An 8,216-nucleotide genomic window follows, 5' to 3' on the forward strand; every position below is an offset into this window, starting at 1 on the left:
CTCAGGGGCTAGAGTCATGTCTTTCTTAGATGGTTTCTCAGGTTACAATCAAGTTGTTGTACACCCAAAGGATCAAGAGAAGACTGCCTTCACTACTCCTTGGAGCACTTTCATGCACTCCAAGATGCCTTTTGGACTAATGAATGCTGGGGCTACTTTTCATAGGGCCATGGATATAGCCTTTGTGGGAGAAAAGGACAAGTTTGTCCTTATTTACCTTGATGACATAATAGTTTTTTCCAGCAGTCACAAGGAGCATTTGCAGCATTTGAAGGAGGTGTTTCTGAAGTGTAGAAGGTTTGGAATCTCAGTAAATCCCAAGAAGTCACAATTTTCTCTAGAAGAAGGAAAACTTTTAGGACATATTGTTTTTGTTGCAGGTGTCAAGATTGATCCAGAAAGTGTTCAAGCAATACAAACACTGTCCATCCCAAGGTCAAAAAAGGACATTCAATATTTTCTGGGTAAGATTAACTTTGTGAGGAGTTTTATTCCAATTTTTTTAGAACTAGTGAAGCACATCACCTCCATGCTAAAGAAGGGGTCAGAGATAAAATGGATAGAGGCTGCAAGAAGATCTTTCAAATCCATTAAAAGAGCTATCATGGAGGCTCCCACCTTAGTCAGCCCATAATACACCAAGGAGTTTTATATTTTCTCCTTCGCTTCTTAAGATACACTTGCAGTAGTCTTGTTGCAGAAAAATGGTGAACGTGTAGAACACCTAGTGGCCTTCTTTAGAAAAACTTTGAGGGATGTTGAATTAAGGTATGTCCTTATTGAAAAAAAGGCATATGCTCTTATAAATTCTTTAAGGCATTCTAAATTTACATCCTGCACTCCAAAGTGGTTGCCTATGTACCTTCAGCTTCAGAAAAGGATGTCCTAACATAGCCAGATGTTGATGGAAGAAGGGCCAAATGGATTACAAAACTCATAGAGTTTAGCATAGAGGTAAAGCCCACCAAGTTTGTCAAAGGCTAGCGCCTGGCTCAGCTTATGGATGAGGAAAATTGTAGTTTGTTGGACATAAATTGCATAGGTGCAAAATTAGGAGTTGAAAAGGCAGAGGAGGCAACAAAAGAACAAGGGCAGAATCAGTCATTGGCTGAGAATTTGGCTACTTGTGAATGGTATTCTTGTATAGCTCATTTCTTGTTAAAGTTAGAAGTCCCTCTAGGGCTTAGCTCAAGTCAGGCCAGGACCGTTAAGCTCAGATCAGCCAAGTTCTATATTAATAAGAACCTACTTTATTAGAGGGGCCCATCTCGAATCCTCTTGAGGTGTTTAGACAAAGAACAATTTGTCGAAGTCATGCACCAGTTTCATTCTAGCATCTATGGAGGGCATCATTATTCGAAAACCACAGCCCACAAGATCCTAAGGGCTGGGTATTATTGGCTTACTCTACTCTCTGATGTATTTTCATTTCTAAATTCTTGTGACACATGCCAGAGGTTTATAGGAAGACAACAACTGAAATCTTTGACCCTGAAGCCAATACACACCAATGGTCCCTTCTAGCAGTGGGGTTTAGATTTCATAGGGGAGATTAATCCATATTCCAGTGGCCAAAATCGGTGGATCTTAGTAGCCACTGACTATTTTACCAAATGGATTGAAGCCATACCCACTAAGAAGGCTAATCACAAGGTTTTCATGAAGTTCCTAACTAAGAATCTTTTTACTAGATTTGGCTGCCTGACCAAGATAGTTACTGATAATGCAACATCTTTCAGAGCAAGGGAATTGGTGGACATGTGTGAATCAATGGGCATTAAATTAGTACATTCCACCTCATATTATCCTCAAGGCAATGGCTTGGTAGAATCATCCAATAAAAGCCTAGTAAGGATAATCAAAAAACTATTGGAAGACAACAAACGGAACTGGGATTCCAAGATGAAGTTTGCATTGTGGGCTGACAGAGTTACCACTAAGAAGTCCATAGGAAACTCCCCATTTAAGCTAGTGTATGGTATTGAGGCTATTTTTCCAATCCAATTGAACCTCCTGTCTAGTCAATTTAACGTCTTAAATTGCTCTACATAAATTATCAATCCGGGTATCGTAAACTGATGAAGTGTGGTGCACTATATGTGCTTAGTTAACCTTTGTCTTACTTCGTTGTTTTATAGTTTATTTTGTTTATAGTAATGGTTTTATAAACAAATGAGTGATTTGTGTGTGTATGGTGGTTTCTAAATGAGTGAGTGTGTGTAACTGGTGGTTTCTAACTACCTTCTAAACTTGCAAAGAAAGAGCTTGAAAGAAATAAATTGAAATGAAACTGAAAGCAAAGCATAAAAACCACTTTCTAATGGCACTAGTCACTACTCATGCTGCTGCAATAAAAAGGTAAGAAAAACCACTTTAAAGACCAATTATAATGTTCATCTCTTCCTAACACTCTGCTTCCAACATATAGTACTATGTGAAACACGATTAAGAAGTAGTTAGATATAAGTCTAAAAAGTAATCAAGCTCTAAGATGACAAATTATAACACCAGTTTGCCTTTCTCCAACATTCTGCTTCCAACATACATTGTAATGTGTAACAAGTGAAGAAAGAGTTAGTGATATAAGTCAAAAACTACTCAAAGCAAGTTGTGATTTATTAGTATTCTGATCTCTTAAAGATGAACAACTTATGATAAGGAGACCATCAATATGTTAGCATACAACTTGAGAAACTAAACTTAGAAATCAAGTTAGAAAAATAAAATAAAGGCAGCAACTTATGAATATGACAACTGAAAATACCATTAGAGATAAAGCAAATACAACAAAGACACACAATCCCGGGAGAAAATAAAATGCAGTAATTCAAACTGTACAAGGCAGGGGCCCCCTACCACCTATGAAATCAAAGCAAAATTAAACACACTTGCATAAATTAAAATTGCATGAATGAAAATCTAATCTACCTTACATTCTACAAAGCAATATTTACAAAATGAAATCTACTCTACTTACATCCTAATATGCTCCATGACATCTACTTCACATCTCCTTCCATGTTGAGAACATCAAAGCTTTATTCAATTTCTTCAAAAGTGCAAAGTACAACAAAGCTCTCCAAAGCTTTCAAAAGCCATGGGACTAACAAACTAAAAGGACTAAGAAAATACTAAAGGAAAAGACTAGCAAATAAAGGAGAGAGATCTCCTATTTATACAAAAAGATGAGAGCCATCTCATTAATGATAGTCCATGAATCTCCCCCTCTACCTCTAGAGTCCTAATCAAAATAGGAACTGATAAGACACATGTCTTTTTAGAGTTACAATACAATTAGGAGATGTGACACATATCCTCATGATCCCATGATTCTTTCCAACCAAATTCGAATTTGGCCTTAGAGTGCCATATAAGGGTCTTCTAGAAGCCTCCTTTCAACCTACACATGTCAACAATCTCAACCCATTTGTTAGGTATAAGCATATGCACATTATTTTCTAATGTTTAACCACAAATTCACTTAAAAGGCTTAGAAATAATAAAGATTGGAAAAACATAAAGGTGGCCCAATGATAATGAAAGTGGGATGAATGTGGTGACATAGTAGTGAAATGGAGGTGAAATGGAGGTGATATAATGGACATAATAGTGAAAGTATAATGCAAATGAATGACATTTTCAAGACTCAACATACCCCCCAACTGAAGCTATTGCATGTCCTCATGCAATATATATTACATTAACTCTTTTGATCCTTGAGCTTTGGCTTAACTTTGCATGATATCATTTGATAACTTCATATTTCTGCAAAGTGTTTCACTTGAATTGCAACATGGTTGGTTCTTGTGTTACAACCATTTTTTTTTTTTTGTTGCCTTCTATTTTGATCTTTGAACTTTGCATAATGATATTTTGATTATTGTTTCAAAGTATATATTTTTTGGATTGCATGATTGTTGTGGGGAAAAGTATCCGATGCGGATGACACTAACCCTTCTAAAGGTGACAGTCTTTAGCAACAACTGAATGATAAAGTTTTCATGTTCCACTTTATGAAAGTACAGAGAGAATAGTAATAAGGTCAACCAACCTGGTGTCTTGCGCTTAGTCAATCCTTGTCCTTCTCTCTTTGTATCCTGCTCCCAGCTCTTTGCTCTCCTAGCCGATCCAGCTACATACAGATCCTGCACAGAACAAGAGAGCGAACTACAAGATACATGTACTCATAACTGAAGCATGGATTAGGGTGCATCAAATATACATGTAAACACAAAGCATCTATGTAAAACAAGTATATAGGAGAACATGCAAACTTTATTGATAGAAAGTAACAGGGTTCCAGAGGAAGTTACAACCAATGATGTTGGATCCAATCTAGCAGCACTTCCTCAGCAGCAAGAACTCTCCTCTTCACCTCTAGTAAAACAATCACCCAATAATCCTGGCGGTATACCAACAGCACCTCCTTGCTTATACAAAATTCCAGCCTCCTTAGACCTCATAGAAGAGCTCTATATATAGGAGGGAAGAGGAAAGGATGAGTCAGCTGGAGGCTGGCATATAGCTGACTAGTGTCCTCTCCATCTTCAGTTAATCTTCAGTTCATGTGTCCACTTGGAGATCCTTGCTTACACATGGTGATCAAGTACCTCTTACTCATCACAGGGCGAATCTCATGAACCAAGTGTCATTTTGGAAGCTTCCTGGGCAATTGACACCTTGCAGGATGACTGTGCCACTTGGCCAATCTCACCCAGCGCAGGTAGCCTTCATTGTTTTTGACTTCCAGCGCAGGTACAGAGTGGGACAGTTGCAATACAGCGTAGATGCTCAGTTAAGCAGCTGACATGATCCAAAATAAGCCTGTTTTGAAGTGTTTTCAGGTGGAGAACTGATTGGAAGTGCCGTTGTTTGATGACCTTGTTCTTTTAGGGGTAAGAACAACATATTTAGGGACTGAGGATCCCTGTAATTATTGACATTCCATGCTCCTTGACGCGAGGCACAAAAATGTCTATAACAGTTGCCCCCTAAAGTATGAGGCCGTTTATCGGGTGAAATGCTTTAGCTAGAGGATCCGAAGTTCGTTCCAGTGCTGAGGAGAGTGCCCTGTAATACAATACAATACAATACATTATTTTTCATTCATCATTATTCTCATGATCTAGCTGAGGCGGGCATTCCCATGCTCAGCTTTCTATAAATACATTTTGGTACATATGACAGACGATCGTCTGAAGATAGACTGATAATTTTCTGCTGAAACTATCATCCTTTGAATAGGATGATCATCTGCTGCAATGATGTACATGGCAAATGTTTTTATATTTCCTGAATATATATCGCAGCCCGGATGGATGAAACTAGATCCGGGGTCTTCAAACTTGTTCGATCTTCACTCTAAGTACAAGTCGATCCATGTGAGAATTGCGCTGAAGTCGAACATGGAAAGACATCGCTTGATTACCGGTCAATAATGAAAACCGTTAACAAGCGCGAGAGGGATCACCAATAATGACGATGACCCTCAAGGTACTGCAGTACAATTCACGTGGCGTGAAAAAGGACTTGGCGTCGAACGCCACGCAAAATCTTCTGGTCGAAGGTCATTGATGTATACCTGTCGCCGGAAGTGAGAAACTTGCCATTGAGGCATGCAAGCTTCAAAGTACTGATGGGGGTGTTCCTAGATCAACTTCTTGGATAATGAGCTGAAGTCGACAAGAAGCGATCCGTCAAAGGAGGGCCTTAATGAATCCCACATCAATGACACGGAACAGAGCTAATGACTTTAGTGGAGGTGAAAACAAACTGTGAAATATGATTCAGGGTGGTGATCATGAATGGATGAAGGATAATGTATGGTAGTGGATGGGACACGGTTGACACTTCCAGAATGACCCCTCTTGAACATATAACGACACTGATGCGATGGATCGGTAGCATTACCCCAAATGTGGATGGTGTGGCGAGGACCATGGTGATGAGACCGGTGAATGAAACAACCCAACCCGATAAGGTACGGAGGAAAAGTGTCATGTCCAAGAGTGACTTGCTACCTTTAAACTTTGATGTTCTCCCAATTTTTCCCCAGTCATTTCTGACCAGTACCTCTTTATTTTTGTCAAGCTTGAGGAGGATAACATATGCTTGTTCTATAACCTGCCCTTCGGGCAAGCCCATCGCTATGATTTAACGAGCCTAGCGATAGGGAAACTCGTTCTCGTCTAAAGACAAGTTTGTCGCTATTTAATCATTTTAACGAGTCTAACGACAAAGAAAACTCGGTCCTTTTCATTTTTAGAGAGTCTAAAAAGGTACATAAAGTTAACTCCGTAATGCCTTTTTCGTCATCTAATCCCTTAAGTCCGAAAAAGTATAAAACAATACAGAAGGGATGGCTATTCGGTACTTTTACGAGCCGAACAAGACAAGCGCTCGATCTTTTTGTGCAATAATCCCTCAGGTCCAAAAAGATTAAAATCTAGAGGAGGGATAGCTTTCAGTCGTTTAACGAGCTAGAAGGCCCAAAAACTCGGCAAACTTTTCATATTTTACGAGTCAGTGAAAAGAGCTCAAAGAAGACTCGTCTTTTGAGGAACGAGTGATAAACAGGGATAGCAACTGATTCCAGGTACAAATTGGAATTTTCCAATCACGGTAGTGTCACAAGGATGGCTAGGTGAAATCACTCTTCGCAGCTGTTCCTCAAAATAGGTAAACACACATATGGGGGTGAACGATCGGCCAAATGAAATGGAGGTGATGGATGAAAACACGACCAAGGCTTTTAAGGCTTATAAATTTGCGATCGCAATGGCTATTTACCGAGATAGGTTCATTTTTTAATGAGCTTGAACTTTGGCGGAAAAACTCTGCTCGCACTTTTCTATTTTTTAACGAGCATAAATTCCGTGGTAAAACTGCTCGATTCATGGTCAAATTTAATTTTTTACTTTTACTAGCTTTTCTCTTTTCAAATGTAGTACTTCATCTTCAATTGCTGCAACAAATTTTGTTAGAAATGGACAATATTTGCATGAAAACGAGATTATAACCCTAATATTTAACTTTAAACTGTGTAAAAAGTCATAAAAAGGTGTTTTTACCTCTCATTTACCATTTCATTTACATTTTGCTTGTTGGAGCTCTGGAGGTGCCTCTTCTTCCTTGATTTTCACCAGCTGATTCCGGGAGATTCTGTGGACGATTTTCGGCACCGTTTGGACCAGGTAGGAGCTAAACCTTAGCCCTTTACTTTCATGGTTTCCTTTTTAGTTTCATGCACATTTTTCAGGGTTTCTGGGCCCCAGGGGTTTCTTTAGAGCGCCCTGGCATCAGCGCAGGTTTCCCTTTCGAAACTTGTGCTGTATTTTAGGTGGTCTTAAAGCAGACTGCCTCTCAGCGCAAGGGGAAGCTTCTCTGCCTGCGTTGGGCCTAGAGAGACTGATCCTGCATGTGTTTTTTGATGATTTTTTCGCCAGTTTTTCATCAAAATTAGGAACTTACTCCTTCTCTTGTTTGCTTGCAGGGAACTTTGAACAAAATGTCCCTTACATGGCGAGAACGAGAACATGAAGCAGAGGACATGGTTGCACTCCATGACCCGGTTACGGTGAGCGCGCTTCGGAACTGTGGCCTACTGAAGTTCTTCCGTATCTCTAGCACGAGGGCACAGATTTCTTTACTGCAGTATATGCTTGATGCTTGGGATCCTGTTAACCAAGTATTCCAGATTAGGGGGAAGTCCTTCCCTTTGACCATAGAGGACATGTACTTCTTGACTGGGCTGTCAAGGCGGGGTGCTCCCATTTCTTTGTCAGGTACGTCTCGAGGGACTACTTCCACCAGAGACTATATCCGTCAGTATTGCCGGGAAGGTTCACAGCCGAGCAAAGACGGCAAGATCAATATCCGTGACATTACTGATAGGTCTCTCAGGTCCATTCTGTTTACTATTGGCAGGATGGCCGGTAGCGCAGCTTTGCATGTTGCCAACAGATCTTATATGCAGCACGCCTTGGAGTGTCTCCAACCGAAAGTGTTTAACTGGTGTGATGCAGTACTTATTCAGATGAAAAGTCAATTGACCAAGGTAAAGGACGGGGGGCTGAAGAACTTTGGATTTGGTTCTATTCTGACTGCCTTTGTCTTGGAGAAAATCCCATTGATGCAACCTCAGTACATCTTGCTTGATGTGCCTTCTCCGACCGAGCCACGCATGCAGAGGTGGGTTGACCATATGTCCCGGCATG

This window comes from Pinus tabuliformis, chromosome 3_2 (assembly GCF_031772625.1).
Source record: "Pinus tabuliformis cultivar Carrire ecotype Pingquan chromosome 3_2, CPIR1, whole genome shotgun sequence".
NCBI lineage: Eukaryota > Viridiplantae > Streptophyta > Pinopsida > Pinales > Pinaceae > Pinus > Pinus tabuliformis.